Source organism: Sphaerodactylus townsendi, linkage group LG03 (assembly GCF_021028975.2).
Source record: "Sphaerodactylus townsendi isolate TG3544 linkage group LG03, MPM_Stown_v2.3, whole genome shotgun sequence".
In the NCBI taxonomy this organism is placed as follows: Eukaryota; Metazoa; Chordata; class Lepidosauria; order Squamata; family Sphaerodactylidae; genus Sphaerodactylus; species Sphaerodactylus townsendi.
Genome location: NC_059427.1, coordinates 126,312,989 through 126,338,732, shown reverse-complemented (window position 1 = coordinate 126,338,732; position 25,744 = coordinate 126,312,989). Strand labels below are relative to the sequence as shown.

The 25,744-nt window shown below is 44.0% G+C and overlaps 1 protein-coding gene across 6 annotated transcripts in view; it reads left to right on the top strand.

Annotated features, from left to right (window-relative positions):
• Nucleotides 1–25,744, top strand: part of RBFOX3 (RNA binding fox-1 homolog 3) — a 402,764-nt gene that overhangs the window by 198,897 nt on the left and 178,123 nt on the right. For 2 of the 6 annotated variants that reach the window (XM_048491463.1, XM_048491459.1), the window contains exon 3: nt 8,592–8,638. The exons of 3 other annotated variants lie outside the window; for them this stretch is intronic. The gene's annotated coding sequence lies outside the window, so the exon portion shown is untranslated. The remainder of the gene's footprint in view (nt 1–8,591; nt 8,639–25,744) is intronic. One more of the 6 variants, XM_048491460.1, reaches the window with a different exon arrangement.

Below are 25,744 nucleotides of genomic sequence, written 5' to 3'. Positions count from 1 at the left end.
TCCATTGGTTACTCACCAAGAGCATCCTGACACCTACCTCGGATAGAGAGTTCTCTACCCTAATCACATAGTCAAAATGGCTTATGCTCTCCCCTGTATTTTTCTCTCCATTTTGAACCGGGGCCGCCAGGCGCACTAGCCTGTATTGTTTAATAAACCCTGCTCAAAGGAGAGCCATAATTCTCACCAGGTTTAATGTTATGCCTTCTGCCTTGTTACATGGCAGATTATAACAAGCAAGAACAGGGCTAAGGATTGGGCCCGTGTAATGATGGCTCAGTTGAATCTCTGGCCCACCAATTATTACACTGTTTCAGATTCAAGGAAATCAGATCCAAGTATGTGAATCTTACTCCTTTACATTTACCCGATCTCCCCGATTTATTTAGATCACACTACTTGCTGCACAATCCTGATCCTTCTCTCTGTATGATAGTGGCAGACTTTCTCCTGGAAATTACTAAATGCCAGTAGATTTCCCTCCACTTAACATTTATTTCCTGTACTGTATATGTTTTTAATCAGTTTTTTTACTATTGTTGTACTGTTGTCTATGCCAATAAAGGCTTGCTTGCTTGCTTGCTGACACCTACCTGCAGTTACTCCTCTCTTTGTTTCTCTTTCTTAATCTCCCCCACGCCTGCTGTAACTTTCTTCACCCTCCAATCCATTACTCTCTCTCCCCAGCACTTACTTTGTCCCCACAATGCTGCCAGGATAGGCATAGCTCCCAGCCTTCCTCTTCCCACACACATATAATGGTTGATGCTTCCAGGATCGCCATGATTCCCAGCCTCCTCCCTGCTTGAAAATCAACTTTTGGTCTCCTCCCACGGGAAGGACAACACTGCTGGAATGTCTGCAGCTCCTGGCCTTCCCCATACACAAAGGATAACAAAACAGAACTAATGCAGCTCCTGGGTGTTCCCCCAGGTTTGCAGAACTAGTTGTTTTCTTCCTGTGTGGCTCAGTGGCATACCTAGGCAAACTGGAGCCCTGGGCAAAACCTGAATTTGATGCCCCCCCCCATGGGCAGCCACCCTCCCCCAACGTGACCAAACAAAAAATTTTTCCACCAGGTCGTTTCAAAGTCACCATCACATTATAGAACATGCCCCAACTCACAAATCTGAACACAGCAGAAATATTTTTTGAAAACATTTTCAAAATGCTTTCAAAATAGTAATAATAACCTTTATTAGGCATTGAGAGAATAAAAGAAATAAAAGAGAATAAAAGAAATAAAAATGGATTTAGAAGGAAAATCTGGGGAAATGCCTGCTGTCAGGGGGTGCCTGCTGTCAGGGGTGAAATTATTAAGATAGCAGCACCAAAATTTCCAAGTATCTTCATGAGACCCTACTTATGATACCACCCAGGTTTGGTGAAGTTTGGTTCAGGGGGTCCAAAGTTATCGACCCTCAAAGGTGTAGCCCCCATCTCCTATTAGCTCCGATTGGAAACAATGGGGGATGAGGCACTCCCTTTGGGAGTCCATAACTTTTGGGACTCCCTGAACCAAACCTCACCAAACCTGGGCGTGGATATCATCTGGATAGTCTCCTGAAAATTCCCTGAAATTTTGGTGCTGCTAGCCTAAAAACTGCGTCATCTGCAAGCCAAAAATCCCACAGATAGACCCGTGCAGAAGTTTGCGTTTCAACAAGGCGGCGTTTCAGCGGAAACTGCCCACTTTGCCCAATGGGAGGAACGCCTCTGGTGTGGCCCCTATCCATCTATTTAACTATCTTCAGATGGGGGGCACATTAGGAATATATAGATATAGAACTGTCTTTTTAGAATAAATCATAATTATGTACTGAACTGAATACCGGCACGCAGCTGGGATTCTGTGACACTGCTTTCTTAGCGTAGCATCTCTTTTGTTTGTTTTTATGTTGTACGGGAGGTGTTGTCTCAATATTTCTTTCCTTACATATTTCAGTTAGATATCATCTTTCTCCCCAATGGAGACCCAAAGTTATTTACACTGTTCTCATCTCCTCCATTTTACCCATTTTACCCATTTTACCCATTTTACCCTTTCTGAGGGAGGTTTTGCTGAGTGTGCATGATTGGCTCAAGGTCATCCCAGCAAGCTTCCAATGCAGGGTGGGAATTTAAACTTGGGTCTCCTGGATCTTCGTCCAGCAGTAACAAGTGTACCAGGTTGACAGGCAGCAACACAGGTTGGAGCCCTGTGGACATTAGCCCTGAATACCTTCTTGCTGCATTTGTACATGGTAAATAAATCTTAAAATGATGCTAACATATTTTCTGGTCCCAACTCAATATATCATGTGCAACCCAATTCTGGAAGTTTTTCAGAGGGTGTTGAATCGTGACCTAGATACATGATGCATCCTTCCAGGATGCTTTCTAACGTTCATCTGCACACCAAAAAGAGTAAACTTGAAATGATTTTTAACACAAAAAAGGTCATGAAAATGTAGTCTCAAAGTACTTTTTAAAAGGTAAACAAAATACTCTTCTGTGTATTGTGAAACAGTTCCGTAGCCAAACATGTAGGAACTTTGAAGATACGTCGCTTTCCTTGACATTTTTTACCTTTGCATAGTCACATATTCTAATTCATTGTCGAGAAGAGTTCAAGCGGAGCATGTATGTGTGTGTTGTGAAATGCTGTTTCAGGTAGCTTGTGTAGGTTTTGTTGTGGAGGGAGGTTCCAATTTGTTTTGCTCCATTTTGCTAATTTTTGTGCATTGTAAGTCACTTTGAAGTTTGCAGAAAGGAGCCTGTAAAGGTGTTAAATGTTTCCTCACCCACATTTTTCCAGCAGCCATTTGCTGCAGTGGCTCACTGGTTTGAAATGCCAGTGTTGTCTGAACCAGGGGGACGGTTGGTTCAATCATCTTTGGGGATGAAGTTGGGAAGAAAGATGATGGTGATTGCTGGCAACGTGCAATGGGCTTTCAGCTTAGGTTGGCCAATGAAGCCAGAGGGAACATAGCATAATAAACTAATGATGGGTTCATCTCTGAGGGTCATAAGGGGAGGGGGTTTGGTAAGCACCAAGGGTAGTCAGAGGCAGCTGTAGAAAGTGAGGGGCATCCTTTTTTCCCCCATTTTTCTTCTTTGTTGTCCTGTTAAAGTAATTATTTTAATGAGGCTGTCTGCATGCTTCCTGCTGGCAACTCTGCCTGGGCATACATGAACACAGAGGCTCCTGAACAGCTTATTAGCACTGCCACGAAAGGCCCAAAGGAAAATAAACTTCCAACCAAGTCTTGACTAGACTTCTTTATGGAGGAGTAAATGTCTGTGGAGCTGTCCCTCCAGGTTCCAGCTCTCAGGCCAGCCCTCTCAGTAGGTTTCATGATTGTCAGGTGTCCTGCCCAAAGGGGACACCCTAGGAGCTGAAAGACTTCTATGCTTCAGGTGATCAGGTCTTCTTGCCCCAGAATGGCTTAACAGCCAGGGTCTCAGTGGCTTAGCTTTTCTTCAGTGGCAGTCTGTGTGCAGACCAAAGGATTTTCACACTTGGTCCTTCCTCTCTTTACTTCAGGTTTCTAAAATCTAGTTTGCTGAGAGGAGTACAGAGCTTGGTTGTAGTAGCTCTAAAACCTGATTTAACTGCTCATCCCCATAAATAGCAGATTAATCTCTGCTGTGGTGTCCAACAAATTGTCCCCTTCCCATAAATCTGATGGGAAATTTGTTTTCCCTCCCATACATGTATAGAAAATACAGTGATAGTAAGGCAGGGTGGGGAGTTTTTCTTCATTTGTTTTAGGGTGGCTGACCAGCTGAAGAGTCCTGGGGGTGTGCAATACTTATTTTAGAACCTTGTGAACAAGAGGCTAAGGGGCACCTCTCAACACTACATTTTTCTTGCATAAAGATAAACATACATGTCACCGTGACATTTAAAGGAGATTTTGCCACACATAATTGGCTCCAGTAACTGCTGCCCATATTTAATGCCTGAATCAAGCAAGAACATGTATTCTGCAGTCCAGACATAAGAGTGTATTCTCACAATTCTCCTTTCCCTTACCTAACCCCCCTGTTTTTGAGTAATAAATCCTTGCCTTGACTTCCCTCCAGTCAGTACCTGTCAAGTATGTTGTTATACCTTACCTGTAGTTCCTTACACTTCCAAATTATACCCAGATGATACTGAAATAAATCACAGGAGACGCTGCTGAGGCTGCTGTATAATTCCTGGGCCCTGCAAAGGTTCCCAGTACAGGTGATGGATTCACTGGAAATGCTGGCCTTGGCTAAAGTTGTATCCGTGCATTAAATCTCCATTATCCTTTACAGTGTGTGTATGTGAGTGGGGAGGGGGTGATTAGGAGACAGACAGGGAGTTGGTAAGAGATTGCTCTACTTGCTGTTTGACAACACAGTCATCTCTGGGACAACAGGGCCTAATGAAACTAGATTACATGGTTTCACTTTGACAGATCATTTTGAAAAATGTGGCATTTTCATTCTGTTTCTCTTATTTATCATTATTTTGGGCTGGCTGCTCTGGGTGGGTGTGAGGAGCAACCTCTGCATTGCCAGCTACAGAAACTCAATTGCAGGATGTGTTGGCAATTTGGAAAGGATGGCAGTCCAGGGCTGGCCTCTGGGTGTTTCCAGTCACTCCAGAGTGAAAGCTGGAGGGCGAGCAGGGTGTGATTCTGCTGGTCTATGGAATTGTCAAGCTGAAAATGCCTGGTAATGTCTGCCATCTGCTGACACAGAGAAGCAGGGCTGATTCTAGCTGCCGGTGCAACAGAACTTGCTGTGGTGGACTTCAGAAAACAAAAGGGATTGTCAAGGACGTGCAGGAAAAAATTAGTCCAGGAATCACCCCTCTGTTATAAAGGAGCTTTCTCAAGCTTGTGGGCAGATAATCTTCTTGGAAATGAGACTGCACTAGAATATTTCAGCGTGCAGCACACTGAAGTCAGGTCCAAACTTTAAAATACATAAGCCATTTGTGCATGCATTACTTACCCCGCAGCTGTTTGCTTCGCAATGGGTTTTTCCTGCAGTTTTTTGTTTACACAGGGATTCTCTCCCCTGCAAAGTGTCCTTAGAGTTAGTTTCCTATACCATGTAAATTTCAAGGCTGTATCATCTTCAGTGTTAATTTTCTTTTTTTAAAAGAAGGTCCTTCTGATTGTTTTGAAATGATAGCTCAATGAGTAGGAAAAAGTACAGTTGTGTGGGCAGGGGAAGGCGGAGAGGAGCGAGGAAATCCGAAGGAAGCTTAATGCACAATCCTCACCTTCATTTTGCCTGTGAACGGAGATAAAACGTTGTAGGTTTCAGTAACTACGGGGATTCTCTGATTTGAGAGCACAGTGAGTTTCAAAGAGGGAAAAACATGTGCTTAACCAAAAGTCAAACCCAAAGGGAATGTCTGCTCAATGTGAAGGAGACTACAAGTGTGTGAATAGTCATAGTTACTCATTCTCTAGCCAAGCACAGGGCTCAGGCTTATCCATACTAAGCTTTTCACAAATTTGCATGGATTTTAAACCTGCCTTGTCTGTACACTTATTCCAGTGCGAGTAGAGCATTTACATGCTGCTTGTAGTGATAGTGTGAAGAGGGTTAAGTTTTTCTGCCTCACTTTATTACGCTGCAGTATTGGATAGAGGTCACCTCTGGTGTGCCCTGTCATTGCATCTCTTGCTCTCTCCTTTGTCCACTTTTCCTAATTCAGAAGCAGTATGCAGGGTACATTTTTATTAGACAGAAGACTTTCCCCTTAATTGCAGAAGACATTTGTATCGGTCATTTTTATGCAATCCATTATTCTTGCCACCCTGATTAGTTCCCTCCGTGTCATGTGTCTTGCCTTGATTACCTCTGTGCTCTCAGAGGTGGTTTTGTTTTTGTTTGGTTCAGACAGATACAAAGGGAGGTGTGGGGCTGTTTACCAATATAAATCCCCACTGTACTTCCTCCTGTCCCTGCAATGTGTGTTTGTGGCCTGGTGCTCTGACTTTCCCTTCCATCCTATTTTCCCTGTAAATGTGTGTGCATGTCTGTGTGACACTATAGTGTATGTTTGTTCTGCCCCATTAGAAAAAAAAGTATTCACAATGAAAGCAGCATTACACTAAAATATCTGGGTGTAGTTTCAAAAGTTTACCTTAGCCCCACATATCGAGAAGAGTTGCTCCTTTTTGAAATGGTGTGAAAAGGAACTGCAGGAAATACTCAATGAAGACTTCAGTGAATAATTACTGAGGCTGGATCCACAAATCACTTGGGCATTGCACTTTTGAAGTAGTTCACAAATGGACAGTTCAGTTGTAAATCACTACTGAAGCACAATCACAGTGCAATGTCCAGTGATGTGTAAATAGCAAAGGAAAGAGGGAGAAATTAGATAGAATTTGAAAGGGATTCTGTGATCATAAATTGTTAAGTGCAACCATCTGAGAGTCACTGTCTTGCTTGGTGACCACCAGAACAGCACAAAATAGGTAGGCCTTGAGTCCATATTGGTTGTTCTGAACTCCCCATCCTCCTAATCAACACTTGTTGCGGAGGGGTGCGTGTGGAACAAGCAACACAAAACGCAGCAATAGCATCAGGACAAATAATATGGGCATAGTAGCTTCCCATGTTTTCTCTTCTTTCAAAGCATTTCTCAAATATCCAGAGGGTGCCTTTCATCCTGATTTTTCTCTGTAAACCAAAGTTCATCCTTTTCAGTCAGGAGCAGCAGTGGCGTAGGAGGTTAAGAGCTCGTGTATCTAATCTGGAGGAACCAGGTTTGATTCCCTGCTCTGCCGCCTGAGCTGTGGAGGCTTATCTGGGGAATTCAGATTAGCCTGTGCACTCCCACACATGCCAGCTGGGTGACCTTGGGCTAGTCACAGCTTCTCGGAGCTCTCTCAGCCCCACCTACCTCACAGGGTGTTTGTTGTGAGGGGGAAGGGCAAGGAGATTGTAAGCCCCTTTGAGTCTCCTGCAGGAGAGAAAAGGGGGATATAAATCCAAATTCTTCTTCTTCTTCTTCTTCTTCTTCTTCTTCTTCTTCTTCTTCTTCATAAGAAACTTTTTAACTTATGATTTTAGATATAATTGGAGGGAGGGTCTGTGGCTCAGTGGAAGAATTTCACCTTAGTGTACAGAATATCCTAGGTTCAATCTCTGGCATCTCCAGTGTAGGCAGAGGCGGAGCTACCAGGTTCAATCTCTGGCATCTCCAGTGTAGGCAGAGGCGGAGCTACCATTGAACCGGGGGTGCGCATTGCACCGGGCACACGCAGGGGGATCCCCCCGTGGCGCCCCCACACACACACACACATTTACCTTCTTCAAACAGTCCAGGGTGAAGAAGTGGCCTGTTCCCTTCAGGCTGAAAGCCTGGTGGGAACTACACTTCCCAAGAGACCTTGCAAGCCCCAGGACCTTATAAAAAGTGTAGTTCCCACAAGGCTGTTTTCAGCCTGAAGGGAACAGGCCGCTTCTCCAGCCTGCACTAAGGTAAGGGGGGGGAGGGTGCTGCGGAGGGGTGTATGTGGAAAACACAGAGTATGCACTGGGCTCACTCTGGCCTAGCTACGCCTCTGGCAGTAGGTGATTTGAAACCCTACTACCTGAAACCCCGCAGAACTACTGCTAGTCAGAGTAGACAGTACTGACCTTGGTGGATCAATGGTCTGATTCAGTGTAAGGCAGCTTCATGAGTGTACAATAATCAGTGCTTCAGCCCCTTTTAAAAAGTTGGTTGCATATTATTTGCCAAATGTTTATTTTGAGAGCTTGATCCCTGACGACAATGGCCAGAGGTATCATAGACTCTTATGAGTGGGAAATTGGTGATTTCCAGGTTTCCCCCTTTGTGACGGCTGCTTTATCCTGAACCCCCCAGTGGTGACGTGACATTTGGAAGTCTTTTTTATTTCCTGAGGAGAGGGTTTTCCAGACGAAATAATCTCTGCCAGCAGATAAAACAACAGAAACCCCAATAACAGCAGCAAATGCCTGAAAAAAAACACAGGGAGGGGGAGGAGAAGCCATCAGTCATAGAATAAGAAGAGAAAGGGGGGAAATGAAATAACTGGTAACTACTCTACCACTTCTGTTGGGACACATACTGCCACTTGACACTTCTAGCAGGATAGTGGATACAATCTGTCTGTCTCACACACTTGTAAACCTAGGGAGGGCTGTCCCCTGATATACACAGCTGTAATTATCCCACGTTTAACCCACAGTTTGTGGAAACTATTTGTCTAAGGCTCATTCCGCACATGCAGAATAATGCACTTTCAAACTGCTTTCAGTGCTCTTTGAAGCTGTGCGGAAAGGCAAAATCCACTTGCAAACAGTTGTGAAAGTGGTTTGAAAACGCATTATTTTGCGTGTGCGGAAGGGGCCTAACTGAATGTTAGTATAGTTCCTGAAAATTAAATCTAGATGGAAAATGACCCTGTCTTACTAAGAGCACAGAAAGTTCCTTGCCTAACAACTTCACTCAATCCCCAGACACATCTTGTACTAGGGGAGGTATTTATCTTCATTCTACCTGTTTCTATGAACAAGAGGAAGCAGAGTTGTTCTGTGGTTGCTGTTTCCTTCCCCTAAACATCTCTCCTTTTCTCTCCAAGAGGCAGGTCTGATCAGAGTGAATTCAAGCTCCAAGTCTGGGACTGCTGTGAGTACTTCTTACTTCTAAATAACTGTAATTCCAGAAGAAATTCATGTCATAATTAGTAAATTTGCTAATACATTGCTGGTTTTGTTGGCCACTGCATACACTTTTTCTGCAAAAGGGGAGCACCCTTTCTGCATGTTCCAATATGTTTTATGCCAGTAAGTTTCATCAATTTATGGTTTGAGAGATTCCTTCAAAAACTAATGTTTTCATGGCTTTTCCCCCATGTAGTTTCAAAGAAACCAAATATTTCAGCTATATATACCACCAGTACTGGAGAACTGAAACATAGCAGAAAAATAGTGCTTTGATAGTAACTTAACCATATTTTGGTGTCTGCGTACCACCCTATTGGCCCAGGGAATTTTCCTGTACCCCAGTAGTGGGATCCAAAAATTTTAATAACAGGTTCCGATGGTGGTGGGATTCAAACAGTGGCGCCGCCGCACACGTGCACCTCCAGTCCCTATTGGGCAGGGAGGTTGCTTTAGTAACCCCTTCTCGGTACTCAGAAAAAATTAGTAACCACTTCTAGAGAAGTGGTGAGAACTGGTTGGATCCCACCTCTGTCGTACTCATAGCAAGAATATGCAACTTACTGAAAGAAATTAGCCTAGGTGGAACATTGTCAGTCTTGTCATGAAGCACTGGGACAGACTAGAGGAAAATGAATACCACCACGTGAAGCTGATCTGCAGATAAGTGTACAGTTTGTAGGTTATTTCCAGCTTATCATCCAGAGGCGTATCTCTGCTGGGTGCCGAGGCGGCCATCAAATGTCAGGGTGTTTTTAGTTTTGTTTAGGAAAGTGAAAGTAATATAGCATAATGTGCATATATTCGTTTCTTTCGGCTCACTGTGGCGGATTCCGCATGGGTCGAAAGGTGGTGTTTTACACAGTTTTCACACCGCTCTTTTTGGCCCATGCGGAATCCGCCTATCATTGCTGGTTATACAGCAGGTTCTGAAGTTGCTGCAGTTACCATGGAGTACCCTGATCAGCCCTAACCTGGATAGCCCCAGGCTAGCCTGATCTCACCAGTTCTTGGAACTTAAGCAGGGTTGGCCCTGGTTAGTATTTGGATGGGAGATCTTCAAGGGCTGAGACGCAGAGGCAGGCAATGGCAAGGTTCCTTTGAACGTCTCTTGCCTTTAAAACCCTACAACATCACCATACGTTAGTTGAGCCTTGATGGCACAAAAAGACCCTGCAAAACTTGTTGGATCAGATGAGACAAAAAAAGAATGTTTACACTGTGAGCAATGATGAATCTGTCATATTAGCCTCTACTCTCTTAAAAACTGTTGTCTGTCTTTGTCCTGACTTGAGGCAAGGTGCTAGCACAGGGGTCTGCAACCTGTGGCTCTCCAGATGTTCATGGACTACAATGGAGGAGTAAATGTCTGTGGAGCTGTCCCTCCAGGTTCCAGCTCTCAGGCCAGCCCTCTCAGGAGGTTTCATGAATGTCAGGTGCCCTGTCCAAAGGGGACACCCTAGGACCATGGTGGCGAACCTTTGGCACTCCAGATGTTATGACTACAATTCCCATCAGCCCCTGCCAGCATAGCCAATTGGCCATGCTGGCAGGGGCTGATGGGAATTGTAGTCATAACATCTGGAGTGCCAAAGGTTCGCCACCACTGCCCTAGGAGCTGAAAGACTAAATCAGGGGTCTGCAACCTGCGACTCTCCAGATGTTCATGAGCTACAATTCCCATTGGCCATGCTGGCAGGGGCTGATGGGAATTGTAGTCCATGAACATCTGGAGAGCCACAGGTTGCAGACCCCTGTTCTAGCATATGCATTTTTGTGACCGAAGAATCCTCCTGTTCTTCAAAAATTCATTCTCTCTTGCAGCCAGCACACAAGTGTTTCTTCTACAAAGGAGTGGAGCCATTTGAGTGCTGCAACAGATGTTTGTACTGAATAAATGCGCTGCCCTTTGCTGAGAATAGCATGCCAACCTGCCTATGATCGAATTTTAGACCTATGCTGGTAGTATCTTGATGTTGACAAAGACTGTAATTGCCTCCCACCCAGGAAGAAATTATATATTAGTATGGAAGACTCTCCCACAACTTACTTGTTTGTGTACAAAAGAACAAAATATTTTTGCAGCTTTATGCTTTTCTAGATGTTTATATATTTGTAAAATGGAATGTCAGAAGCTTTTTTTTAAAAAAAGGAGCACAATTCTTAGAACAATTTCTGTGATTTGTTCAACAACAAAGTAAATAAGCTTGTGAAGATAAATATAAACTCGCTATTGTGGGAGAGCATAGGTGCTCTTGAAAATTGCAATGAGTATGGAAAAATTTCTCTCCTTGCAACATCTAGATTATAAAATGAGTATCACGGTGTTACCGTGCATGAATTTCCCATCACCACTGCATGGGTGTGTGGTGACAGGCAAACCTGTAGCTGGTAGATCTCATGTCCTACATTTTCCAGTCCTAAATGTCACAGTGGGAGGAGAGGAGAGGGGGAGACACCAGCCTTTTATTTTAGTTCAGTTATAAGGTTTCTGTAGTAGCTACTTCCTGTCAAAGTAAGTGCCCAGCTATGGTACTGGTGGCTTCCTATGCAATCCCCTTGGTCATTTAAGCCTTTCCAAGATGATGGCGCTGCTTTGGTCATAGGGAGAGGTTATAAGCTAATAATGGAGAATAGTCTCAGAATATAGAGGGTAAAGGCACATGTGCAATTAATTGACATTTTTAGACAGGAAGGTAGTATTCAGGGACATAGGTATAGATTTTTTATGGGGTGGATTCGGTGCCCCCAGTAGTCAAAATGGGGGGAAGCGATCCCACATGCCACGTGAACTTCGCTCCCCTCCAACCACCCAGATCCTCCGGCAGGCTTGCAGATCCCTGCTTCTCCTTCGCACCCCCACCCCCCATTGGCAAACAAACCCCTACCCATTTCCCAAGTCTACAGAAACGAAGCACATAGTTATACTAGTATTGTATAACTGTAATCACAGAAAGGCGTCCCTTTAGCTTTGCAGCTTGTTCAGCTATCTGCTGAACAATTGAAGAAGAAGAAGAAGAAGAAGATGAAGAAGACGAAGAAGAAGGAGGAGGAGGAGGAGGAGGAGGAGGAGTTTGGATTTATATCCCCCCTTGCTCTCCTATAGGAGACTCAAAGGGGCTTACAATCTCCTTGCCCTTCCCCCCTCACAACAAACATCCTGTGAGGTAGATGGGGCTGAGAGAGCTCCGAAAAGCTGTGACTAGCCCAAGGTCACCCAGCTGGTGTTTGTGGGAGTGCACAGGTTAATCTGAATTCCCCAGATAAGCCTCCACAACTCAAGCGGCAGAGCGGGGAATCAAACCCGGTTCCTCCAGATCAGAGTGCACCTGCTCATAACCTCCTATGTCACTGCTGCTCCCAAGATCCAAAGCAGCCTGTAATGAGGTCCAATTCTGCAAGCAGGCACTCCCAGTAGAATGATCCTCAGCTAAGGGTAGAGGTTGAAACGGTGAGGAACTTTGGCAGACTGAAAGTGAGTAGTGGTGTCACCTTCATGTTGTCTTTAGGGTGTTTTATAGCATGAGCAGTGTGGGTGGTCAAACATTCTGTTTAGGTTATGAGGTTGAACACATGAAGCCGCCTTGTATCGAATCCGACCACTGGGGTTTGTCAAAGTTAGTATTGCCTGTTCTGACAGTTAGCGAGTCTCAGGTGGAGGTTTTTCACATCATCTACTATCTGTTCCTCTTAACTGGTGATGCCAGGGATTGAACATTGGACATTCTAACAGAGAAAGCAGATGATTAGTTGCTGAACCATCCGCCAGAGATAATACTGCCCTCCTTGTGAGAAGTCTAACCAATCTCAGGTATGCCTGTTTTAGATGGTGCCTGTTGGAACCTGGCCCAGTGCTGTCTTTCAGCCCAGTTGAAACCTTAGACACAGGCACGAGATCTGGCTTCATTTCATCTGAACTCAATTTGTTCATCTGCATGACCTTATTTCTTGGCCATCAGCCATGCTTTTGACTAGATGGGGCGCTATTGAGTGTAATTTATTTTATGCATATGTGGTAACGAGAGAGCCCTTTTGTTCTCCTGGTCTACAAGACTAAAAATCAGCAAGCAAATTTTCACCATGAAACAAGGTTGTGGCAGGGAGAGTTAATTAGCCTCTCAACAATTTAGCCAGGATAAGTAGGAGATTGAGCATAGGAACTAGAAAAGGAAAGGGGTGAAAATGTTTCTCACTAAAACGTATGCCTTAATTGCTGCATACATTTGGTGCTCTAGGTTTGCAGGAGGCCAGACAGAGTGATCACAATGATTGACATGACCACAGTGATTGACCGTTGACAGTAAATATTGTGATAGTCATGCAGAAGAGAAGATTAAACAGGCCTACAGAGAGAACATCCATTTAATGGCTTTTAGTTCAGGATAATCAGGATCATGAAGCATCGTCAAAATATCTAGAACTGTAGGAAGCGTTGTGTGGAGCCGTTCATCCGTTTGGTTGATTACTGTGGTCTGGCTGTTTGAAACTTAGGCTCCAGTGCTTTCCATACTTGAGGACAAGATCCATTGAAATTAGTGGGACTTGCTGCGGAATAAATGTGCACAGATTGCATGTATAGTTTCAAGTCGTTATAATTATTCCCAAAGTAACCCATCACAAGTTGACCGGGATTCAGTAAACTAAACAAACATGAAGCAAAATGAACGGATGATGGGCTCACATGGGCAACTGTTACAGATTTTGAGATAATGAATTGGCCAGTGTCAGACAAGACTCTGGGGCTCAATTAATTGTTGGTCTCTTCTAGCATTTAATACCATGAACTGAGCCAGCTGTCTTGTGAAATCCTGTACAGTGTAATCTCTGCCTTGGAAAGTGTACAGATGGAAAGCAGAATGGCTCAGGGGCATAACTGCATTCTGGTATCTTGCACTAACGTAGCAGGCTTACTGAAGTTCTTGACCCACAATGAAAATATCCCCCCTCCTCTAGAAATACAATATCTGAGCTCCAGTGGCTGGCTTTACTAGGCTAAGGTTTGCTGGCATAGAGAGAGTTAACGTAGAGTGATTTGTTGTTGTGTTTACCCTGTGGCATAAACATTCTGAAATGCATGCCAGCCCTCATTTGCATATTGATATGTATCCTGAAGGGACACAGTTTGGAAAGTTTTTGTGCTTTTTTAGAAATCCATCTTCTCATGCAAGGGAGGAAATTATTCATAATTAAAAAGCAATAATAACACAGAATGAAGGAACCCAGCTGTATCGTACTCTGTGTGTTTGGGTATGTGCGGGGTGTGTGTGTGTGTGTGTGTGTGTGGTGTGTGTGTGAGGGAACACGGGAGAATCTATTTTTAATAGTTTCCACAGCAACAGAAAATTTTGCTTACAGTAAATTTCATCCTGTGAAAGGAGGCTATTCTGATGCTGCTTTTGTGAGACACTCAAAATGAGTAAACAGGTTGTGATGCTGGGCACCCTCTCCTTGTCCTGTGGCAGCCTCCAGAGCGCACTAGTTGTTGCCCACAAGACAGGGATTAATGAACGCTGAAATAGACCCCTTTTCTTGTGAAACCGAGCTGCTAAAAGAACCCCTTATGGCATCTACCTCCTGCATACTTCTGCCAGCCCACCTCTTCCTTGACTTTCTTGGTATCCTCCTGTTCTTGTGGAACTTTGCAGAATTCACCTTGACTGAACAGCAGTGCTAACATAACCATCCAAGGACTGGCTTTGCATTTATCACTCCCAGAAGCCAAACGCAGACCCTCAGCCAGCAACATGCGAGCCTCTTGGCCTTCCTGCCTACTTCCCTCTGCGCTCCCTCAGTCCCTCTTCATCTCCATGCTTTTGTGCCCTGCTTAAATTAGCACCACATCTGCGAATCTCTGTCTCATTTGCTTTACAGCCAGAGTAGCAGGTGGCTATACCTTTGGGGAGGAAGTAGAGTTAAGGGGTTTAATTCCAAAAGAGCACTTCATACTTGGCTTGCCAGGGGCTGGCATTTTCATGCTGGACTGCATGATGAAAACCTGCCTGACCATTGCTTGTCTTTGCAGCAGATCCCAACATGTTCATTGCCTCTGCTATCCTCATTCCACATCCTGATCGTAGCATTGAAAGCATGTGGATTTCTGGTATGTTCATGACATTTGCATGGTACAAATGGAGGACCCTGAAGGACTTACAGGGGAATGCTCCTTTTCCCAGCCCCACTGCTTGTTCTTTCTTTTCCCTGAAACTCCCCTTTCCCTGCTTCATTCTGTCTTTCCCATCTACAAGTCACCCTACTTTTATCTTCTTTCTTGTCTTCAGCTTTTCCTGCTTCCTTCCTGCTGATAGCCTTTTTCTAGGGATAACTATGGTCCAGTTGTGCAACTCCAACGATGAGGCTGGGCCCAATTGTGGAAGGCACCTCAAGGCCTTGTGGAAGGCACCTCACTTTCCCCTGTATCACCTTCCCCACGCTATTTCTTCTTTTGCTTCTTGTGGATACCCCGTATCCCCACTTTTCCCTGCTTCCTTCTCTTTTCCCATCCACCCACCAACTTACCTACAGTAATTGTTATTTGTTTACTTCATACTCTGCCTTCTTCTATCCTCCACTATATCCTAACAATAACAACCCTGTGAGGAATTGTAGTCTGAGAGAATGTGACTGGCCCAATGTTACCATTGAGCTTCCATGGCAGAGTAGAGATTTGAATCCAGGTCTCCTAGTCTGAAACTCTAACCTCTGCACCACACTGACTTTTGTGGGATGGCTCTTGTTGAACTGTAGCAAGCAACCAGTCTTAGGTGAGCCATGCATTTGCATCAATGGTTGGAACAGCCCTGGAAAGGTTACTGTGCCTCCCTATGCTTTTTACTGACAGAAACCAAGGCTTGAAGGCTGGCAATACTCATCTAGTTGCCTAGGAAGCCTCACCATGATTATTGCAGAGAGTAATATTTCTTAAAGCTACAGATACTGCTTCTATTTCTTGAGGGGCTTAACCTCTCCAATATCTTGGTTTTTAAATTTCAGATTCTTCTGCAAACATATTACTTTTTTGAGGTTTGTATGAAGATCTGTATTTTCTGTTCATGATGTCAGTCTCAAGATGGAAGTTTCCATAGATTTGGCCATACTGCAAATTAGATATATTGATTGATGAGTGAAGTTCAATTCTCAGAAAAGCTGTGCTTTACAGTTTGTGACTCTGAAAATTCTTGAGGTGTGTCATATGTCTGTAAATAAATATCAGAGGTGGGGATGGTAGTTAGAACAATCTGCCACAGAGTTTTGAATGGGTAGCCTTGGCCAGCCTTGGAATAGAACTCTCTCAATGAGACTTGGCTTTCCTTTACTTTCTAAATTTATGAGATTCCATAGCATTAATTTTGGGCAACTTGAAATCAGCACATAAAAATAGCATTTATTATTGGTGTCCTTGCATTTTTCTGTTGCCTTGTTCCCTGAAATGGTTAACACTATGAATAATACCAATATTTGAGGGTGTTCTGTTGCCTTCCATGTTTTAGATAATGCTTAGGCAAAAGACAGAGCTATTTAATGAAGGTTTCCTTTACCTCAGGAGGAGGGACTTGGCTGCCCTCTTTCCTGTTGATTTTATGAATCAATAGGAAGGAGCCTTTCTCACCTGCCATGGATGGTTTGCAGTGACATGTAATAGCTTTGGGAAGCAGATAGATGGATTAATTTCTTTGCACATGCTAATGTTGAAAAGAATTGAGGTGGGTGCTGTGGGACCTGGGGTGGGTGGGGGGTTGAGGTAGCCCATTAGCTAACTAACCTGCCCTTCTGGTGAACCAAAAATATATTAATCTTTTACACAGTTGTAAGCTCTTATAAGACGAAAGGAGGTTGGCTTCAATGATAAGAGAAACAGGGAAACAGGAATGCAGAGATCTGCTGGTATGACAGGGTGTGGGTCATAAAAAGCATAATTAAACTGTGCCATGTTGGGGGGGGGGAGCAGAATAGGAAAGTTTTGGGATTAGACATCACTTGTTACCTGAGGGATAGAACAGCACAGAAGTGTCCAGCATTGGTAGGGCCAGTAGTGCAAGTGTTAAGCAGCATAGTAGATCCCTGAGCATATGATGAGGCAGAGAATTGAGGGACTGTTTTGCCTCCTGTTGATACACACTTTTTTCAGTCCTGCCTGCATTCAGGACTGCCTCACCAAGTCTGGTGACAGCCACCTCTAGCCACTAATGTTGCCTTTTGTTTTAGCACAGTGACTGGACACATAGTTGGGAACAGCAGAATCCTTTACTCTGTGGCCTTGCCTGGCTCTTTCCACGCAGATATTGAGTGCTAAATATTCTCTCTGGCTTTAAGGTTGGCTAAGCAATGACATGGAGTAACTGGGGATGGGCTTTGATAGACAGCTGGAGCCATCTGGCTGCTCATGAGTTCTCACACTTCAGTGCTACAGATATTTCTGCCTGGACTTTGGAGTCAATAGGCTGAGAACCAGAACGTTTTCAAAGGGAGGGAGTGGTTGAAGATGACAGGAAAATAAGAGTCTCTTTCTCAGATGTGTCTTGATGTTGTAAGCAGACATGTTATGCCACAGGTGTCAAACTCGTGGCCCTCCAGATGTTCATGAACTACAATTCCCATCAGCCCTTGCCAGTATAGCCAGTGCTTATGAACATCTGGAGGGCTGCGAGTTTGACACCCCTGCATTATGCAAAGGTGGTGAAGATAAGGGCCTCATCCAGCTGGTTGATTAGGTTTACACTATGGTATGATTCTGTGGCCATTTGGATGGCATCAAGAACTATAGGTGTGTAAACCAGCATCTAGAGAAGATAAGGTAATGTATAAGAATCACACTCTGTACTCTACAGTGTCATCTGCGTGGATCCTACTTAATCCCCTGGTCCATCACAGACTAGCTAAGATCAGGATGGGGGTGGGCCATAGTCCTTGTATGACTTGCTGCAGCTTTCAGGTGGACTGAATCAGTTTGGTACACATACATGCGTTTGTGGACATACATAATCACCAAATTGTGGGGGAAAACCCCAGGTACAAGTGCCATGAGCATGTTTTGAAGAGTATAGGAATACTCCTTCACATGCTCAACCCCTGCTGGTTGCATGATGTTTGTATGCCTCTGACATAGTTCCCTGTCTCAGACTAAACAAGAATTATGACCCACAATGATGCAGTAAACGTGATGAAAACACTGTCTGAATTTTCTCAATAATATACTGACTTGAGGAAATGCAGAATTTAGCCGAATTTCTTGGATTTTGATAGTAAACATCCCAATTTTTAAAAAGACAAAGAAACTAGGTTCGGCAGCAAAACCTATATGTTGACAGAACTATTTGAGTATTTGCTAAAAGTGCATGATTGATTTTGATCGTTACATGCACCCACACACACCTGAACACATGTTTCTCTGCGACCTCTCTGACTTAAGGGATCAACTGCAGGGGAATTCCCACCTTTACAAGGAACTGAAGTGTAGGAGTCTGCCTTACAACCAAGAGGAACTATGGATATGAGTAGTGGTGTGGGTAATTTCTTGGCTGCAAGGCTGAACTATGTAACTATGTCACAGTGTAAGGCCATGAATGAAATCATATGCCCAGAAATTGAGAAAGAGAAAGTAGATTTATGGATCAATACTACACATAGTTATACCATTCTGTGTTCACTGGTGTTGTTAAAAGTTATCGGTGGACCTTTTTCATGGAAATTCTATTAGGAAACCAAGCTGTCAATGGAATTTCCTCTGTGGGCATTGCCCCCTGCTTTTAACTTTTACTGTTCACTTTTCTCAGTCCCATAACAAGAAGTTTCTGCTGGAAATTGTTGCTTCTCATTGGCATTCCACAACTGAATTTGAAGCTCAGGTTTTCTCTGTTTTCTTTAACAATTGTGCTTTTAAGAAGGCAGTGAATAAATTTGCACCTGCCATTGAAGAAAAGTATCTTTTCAATTAAAAAAAACCCTGCAAGTTCCCTTTAGCATCCATCCACAGCTGTAGTTACACCAGTTGTTTTATTCACATATCTGGGTGTTTGCTTCTGGCAATAAAAGTGGAAAAGATCCAGTAGAAGGGGTTGAAAAATCCATCCATTTGTCCATTTTTCAAAATACTGTGTGTGTTTTGTTTGTCAGAAGACCGAATGGCTAGCCTAAACCTGGGCTAATCAATTGAGTAGTGCCATGCTAGCCTGATCCGGGTAGTTAGGGCTTCCGTTTGTTAAAGTGCTGTGCTTTTGAGGCTACAGGAATGAGCTAGCACACATTACCACATATTAATCCCTTCCCAGGAGCCTCTTGTTGGCACTTTGTCAAATACTCACATGGTCTACTATGCATTTTGCTGGATATCTTTGGGACATTTGTTTGGGACTAATTTGACAGCCAGAATGGTGTTATGCTTAGAGTGCCAGATTGTGATCTTTGAGACTAAGGGTCATACCCAGAGGCAGCATGGACAACACTAGATCCTCCCTGCTTTGGCACCCCACAATATCAAGTCCTGCACCCACCAGGCCCACTGAGGCCGCAGATGTATTCTGTAGGTATCCACATAGCAACCAATAGTGGCAGGTCTTTTCAGAGTCAGGTACTCACAGTTGGCAGCTAGAAACAGGAAAGCCACCATGCCCTGGCTGCCAAATGTTCTCAGGCGCTAAGCTCTAGTGTAACGATCAGTGGTAGGATTCAAATAATTTAACAACCAGTTCAGGTGATGGGATTCAAATAATTTAACAACTGGTTCTGCCGAAGTGGTGTGAACCTGCTGAATCCCACCACTGGCAACAATTGATTAATAAAGTGCAAATGTGAAAAGTGCAAAGCACACAAACTTTCTATGACATAAATTGCACACGCAACATCAGTGCCTAAAACAGATCACATCTGGAAGAAAATTTCAGTTCAGTAGATCAAAGTTTGCCTATTCTGTGGTCCAGCTAATTCGCTATGATTAATATCATTTAGATCAGCAAAAGTCAAGTGTACTTGCTTGCCAATGGCTCCCATTGTGCAATCCTGTATCTTATAGAACTCAGTCTCCTGGTCTGTTGGCAATCTCTCCAAACTCCCACCGCATACGCAACGAATATACAACAGCAGAAAGCATTCTATGGTAAACCATATTTTCGAACAACCTTCCTCAGTGGTAATATATCTCTTGCCGACTTAATGCATGAAATGGCAGGCTCTTAGTCACATCAGGGATGCGAGAGCTAATTCTACCTTTTAACCTTGGATTAAATCGGCAAGAAATCTGTTACCACTGAGGAAGGTTGCCTGAAAATGTGGTTTACCAAAGAATGTGTTCGCTGTGTATTCATTGTGTGTGTACTGGGAGTTTGGAAAGATTGCAAATCAGATCGGGACACTGACTTGTAGAAGATACATGATTGCGAGCCTGCACAATGGGAGCCATTGGGCATGCAAATAGGCTGAACTTTTGCTGATCTAAATAATACAAATCACAGTGAGCAACTAGAAAGTGGACCTTGGAACAGGTGAACTTTGATCTGCTGAACTGAAGGACAGATCTATTTTGTGATGCTGTAGGTGTCATTTGTGTCATAGAGAGTTTGTGTGCTTTGTACTTTTTGCACTTTTCACATTCGCACTTTACTAATAAATCATTACACTAGAGCTCAGCGCCTGAGAACATTTGGCAGCCAGGGTACGGTGGCTTTCCTGTTTCTAGTCACTCACACTTGGCAACCACACCATGAGAAGCTACACCATGTGGATGGGGAAGGGGAGTGGCAGGTAGTGTTGGTCCCGCACCCCGGTAAGAGAGAGCCAGCGTGCTGTAGTGGTTAAGTGCAAGTGGACTCTCATTTCGAGTAACGGGTTTGATTCCCCATTCCTCCACCTAGGGGTGAACTGAATTTGTTTCCCCACTCCTACACACAAAGCCGGTTGGGTGACCTTGGGCTAGTCACAGTTCTTCAGAACTCTCTCAGTCTCACCTACCTCATAAGGTGTCTGTTGCGGAGAGAGGAAGGGAAAGGAGTTTGTAAGCCCCTTTGAGTCTCCTTGCAGGAGAGAAAGGAAGTTTATAAATCCCCAAAAATCCTTTGTCAGCTTCTGGGTAGAGAGGAGGACACTGCCAATGCCCTAAGGCTGGCTCAGGCCTTTGAAAGTCTTGAGGGGAAAGACTGGCAAGGCAGACCAACTCTGGCTCCTCGGTAGGTAAAGCTAGAGGAGAGGAGGTGGAATAGGGTAGGACAGCTTTCTCTCTGAAGTTAGAGAACATGTTGGCGTGAGGATAAAATGGAGACAGGGCAAATTACTTTAGATACCCACGGGGGAGAAAAGCGGGGTATAAATGAAGCAAATAATCTCATTTTACCAAATTGCTATGGGGCTCAAGTGAGACAATCTCTTATATCACACACACACACACACAGTACCCTGAGCTTGCCGACTGCAGCAGGACACTTGATAACCAGGAGCAATTTACAAAATAGGATATTTGATGAAAGAGAGAATGGTTCCGCAGAACTTCCTTGATAGAGACATTTTCTTTATGCGAACCTGAACGGATGCAGCTTGTTTCTCATGTTGCATTCTGGGCCGCAGCTGTTCTCCAGTCATTTGGAAAGAGAGTTGTTGAAATGTAAGGATTTGGTTCTGTCCTATTAATGATTCATTTCCTTGCAGTGTCCCATCATTCCCTCCTGGAAGTATTTTGGATCCTCCTGCTGGGTTTGTTTGTGTGTTCCTAGTGCTGTTTTATCTCCGTCACAGCCTGGGTGCTGAAAAGCAGTTACCCTTCCAAAATAGCTACAAAGTTGTGCCATAATCTCCTACTGCTCCACAGCTCAAACACTCAAAGTAATTTTCCTTGTAACTTTTTGCTGGATCAAGCATACTATTTTATTAGCATTGTGCCAAGAGTCTTGCAGCTGTGGCGGCACAGCATGCATGTTGCTATGACTTTGACTGGGAAACCAAGATTTTGGAGTTTTATTTTGTACTTCTGATATTACCTCATTGTTCAAAGTAGTTTGAAGGCAGAGCGTTTGGGTATATGAATGGCTAGTCTATGTGAGCTGCCGTGGATTGGGATTGCTGGTGGGTTCAATCAATAGAATTTGGTAAAATGGGTATTCTACAACTTGAGTGATACCTGCTATGGTTTGTCACCACCAGAGAGTCCCATTCTTGGGAATACCTGATCAGAGTTTAGACCAGGGGTCTGCAACCTGTGGCTCTCCAGATATTCATGGATTACAAATCCCATCAGCCCCTGCCAGCATGGCCAATTTGTAGTCCATGAACATCTGGAGAGCCGCAGGTTGCAGACCCCTGGTCTAGAAGGTGGTGCCAGTTAATGTGTGACATGAGTTATAATGAATAAGAAGTATCTGTATTTTATCTTTCGCTGCCAAGCAGGGCTGGGTCTTAAAGTGGCTCGGAGAGCGGCTATGGCTCAGGGGTATAGAACATTTGCTTCACGTGCAGAAGGTTCCAGGACCAGTCTTTGAAACGTCCACTAAACGAGTCTTGCGGACTTGGGCTCTCCTTGAAACTGTAGATGGTCACTGCCGGTCAGAGTGGATAATACTGAGCTAGAAGGCTCTGTGATCTGACTCAGCATACTGCTGCTTCATATATGATAGGCAAAATTATTTGTCCTTCACTGGCATTGGAAAACAGATTTTTTTTGGGGTGGGGGGGGCTTAGAAGTATTTTATAAATGTATTTTATGGGCTCAGTTTCAGAGCAAAATTGTCCTAATTTGGGGGGGGGGGGCAGAGTTGAAGCTGTCCTGGGGGGTGAAATTCCCACCAAAAGAAAAGACATCCCCTTTGAAATGTTTGCTTTTGTGACTGAACAGTATGAAACACAATCCCTTTTACCAACTTGCCAGTGCTTTGCCAACAGAGGTGAGTGTGTGTGTGTGTGTGGGGGGGGGGATTATGCTGTGCTTCACTCTGCCAATTACCTCCTTTGAAGTGGCAGCTGCTAATTTAAAGGAGGCAATTTGCAGCAGCATCTACATCCCTTCATCCTCCCTTTCAGGAGTTTGCCAAGAGAGGGGAGACAGGCCTCAGATTACAACTGCCACTTTGAAGGAGTCAACTGTTTTGCCCTTTCTCGGAAGGGGCCCAGTCATGATACAGAATGTTCTTAAGGAGTCAGGTTTGTCAGGTCCATAAGAGTACTTTCCAGTTGGCAAACTCCCAAAGATGTGTACCTTTTGAGAGGTAGGTTCTGCCATCTGCTTGCTCAATCCTTGTCTTGATTAAATCTGCGACGGGAGGGGGATGACTTTACTGGGTAGCAGAGATAATTTTTGCTTCCATAAAGAATACACTTCTCTGAACGTGATAGTTGGGGAGGCATCATTAAGGAAGCTATCACTGAACCCCATGAAGTTCAGGTTTTGGAATGAGGTGCTACCACTATGTGGATAATACTTAGCTTGATATCTCCTTTCTGTCATATTCTGGGCAGGCAAGCATTGGAAACCTAACTCATTGACTGGAACTGACAGAAGAGCTAAATTTGTGTCTGGTAGGACCTTAGAGACCAAGAAAGATGTTTGAGATAGAAACTTTTGAGAACCAAAGCTCCCTTTGTCGGATACAAATAGGAATTGAGAGTTCGTGGGTCCTTGTATTGCAGTCAGAAGGTGGGAGGGGTATTGCAAAAAAAAGGGGGGAGCTATGTTGTAAAGGTATAATGCAAATTGTAATCAGCTATTAGATCCTCAATGGGGTATCATAGAAGATTAAAATGTTTTCCTGCTGATTTTTGAGTGTCATGATTTTTTATGTCAGATTTATGCCCACGTATTCTTTTGTGTAGGAACTGACCTGTTTGTCCAGTGTAGAGAGTGGAAGAGCATTGCCAATGCTTGATGGTATATATAACATTGGAATATGAACCAAGTGCAGGAACCTGAGACAGGTGTTGTTAGGTCTGGTACTTGTGTTATCAATGTGAATATGGACAGAGCTGACATCTTAGTTTGTTGCAGGCACCTGGTCCCAGAGCCCATGTCCACATTATGGTGGATGAGAGGTTGTTTAAGGTTAAGAGATTGTCTGTGAACAAGAAAAGGTTTGCCTTCCAATGCCTGTGAGAGAGGAGCAATATTGTCTAGTATTTGTAGTGGGTTGTTAATGATGCATTGAACTAGTTTGAGCTGAAAGCTATACGGGACCACCAGTGTAGTTCTGTTGTCACAAGTAGGGCCAAACATATCAGATTATCCCTTGGTACAATTCTGCCTTTGTTGATCTATTTCCTTGTTACATCAGGTGGGTGTTGTAACTCTAGAAATGTCTGTTGTAGATCCTGCAGGCAAGAAACTCTGTCATAGGGATTGGAATAATGCAACTGTGGCATAGAGCTTGGTTATAGACAACTGACTTTTGGTGTGTTTAGGATGGTGACTGGAGGCGTGTAAATATATTTGGCAATCAGCAGGTTCCCAGTAGAAGATGGTTTTTGTGCTTCCATTATGTATTTGCACAGTGGTATCTAGGAAACGTACTACTTTTGTGGATTGATTCATTGTCAGATTGATGGTGGGGTGGACGTTGCTGAAGACCAGTTGAAATTTCTCCAGTGTTTTTTTTCCCCGTGTGTCCAAATGATTTAAAAAGTCATCAATAAATCTCAAGATCAAGAGGGGTGGTGATGGGTGGGAGCTGAAGAAGAGCTGCTTCAAGTCAGCCATGAAAATGTTGGCGTGTTGAGGTGTCGTACAGGTGTTCATACTTGTGCCATTCATCTGAATTAATAAATCATCACCAAAACTGAAATAGTTGCAGGTGAGGGCAAACTGGCAGAGTTTGGTGGTGAGCTCAGGTGAGATATTGTCTGAAATGGTACTCCTAAAGGCTTGTGGTTCAACTTTGTGTGGATGTTGGTATATAGAGACTCAACATCCATGGGGGCCCAAATAGTGTTACCTGGAAGATTGTCAACAGATTGTATTTTTCTCAGGAAATCTGTGGTGTCTCACATATAATTGAGGCATTGATGGAATAGGGTCTGAGAATGGAGTCCATGTATGTGTAGAACCAACAGAAGGATGTATAAGAGTATGCAAAATACAATCCAAAAGTATTCCTGTATCCACATCAAGTGTTTCATCCCTTCAAAGTGGTTAGAGTTAGGCTCCACATCTATTCCCCTCCACCTTTTATGCCTTTTCCACATATTAGCTCTTTTATATGATGGGATTGCTGGGCTGTGGGGGGAGCCAGCATTTTTGTGCTGATTTGGGGAAGGGGAATGAGGATGCAGTTCCCACCCACTTCCCCACTGTTTGCTTCTGATGGCATCATGGGGCATATTTTCACCCTCCCATGTGGAAAGGGCCTATATCTTCCTGATTTAGTGATATAATTAATTTAGGAGTAGACAGAGAAATCTGACTTCAGTTATCCATGCCTTGGTAATATCAAGTTCAACTGCTTTAATGTGTTCTGTATGGAATTCTTTGGGAAATAATAGTTGGCACAGAAGGGGAGGCCTGAGTCAAGAAAGATAATAGGCTGGTGACCCTAGATATCAGTCTGTGTCTGTGCTGGGATCAAAATGATGGTGTTCCCTCGCAAGTCCTAGGATTAAGATGTTTGAGGGACTGCCTTCATCGATATGAACTCATCCAGCATGGCTAAGAGCTGGCTGAGAGCAGGTGGACTCTAATCTGGAGGACCAGGGTTGATTCCCCACTCCTCCAAATGAGTGGGGGACTCTTACCTGGTGAACCAGATTTGTTTCCTCGCTCCTACACATAAAGTCAGCTGAGTGATCTTGGACTAATCAGTTGGTTCAGCTCTCTCTCAGCCCCACCTACCTCACAAAGGTGTCTGTTGTGGGGAGAGGAAGGGAAAGGAGTTTGCAAGCTGCTTGGAAACTCCTTAAAGGAGAGAAAAGCTGGGTGTAAATCCAAACTCTTCTTCTCTTCTTCTTCATTCATGACCTTCTTCATTCCTGACCTAAGACCTTTAACTGGAGTGCTATTCTGCATGGGGGCCTGAGATGAGACTTGTTGACGCAAGAGCTGCTGCACCCAGAAAATAAAACTCCCCCTCCCCCAGGAAGTCCACTTCCACCACTCCTTTCTAGACTGTTGATG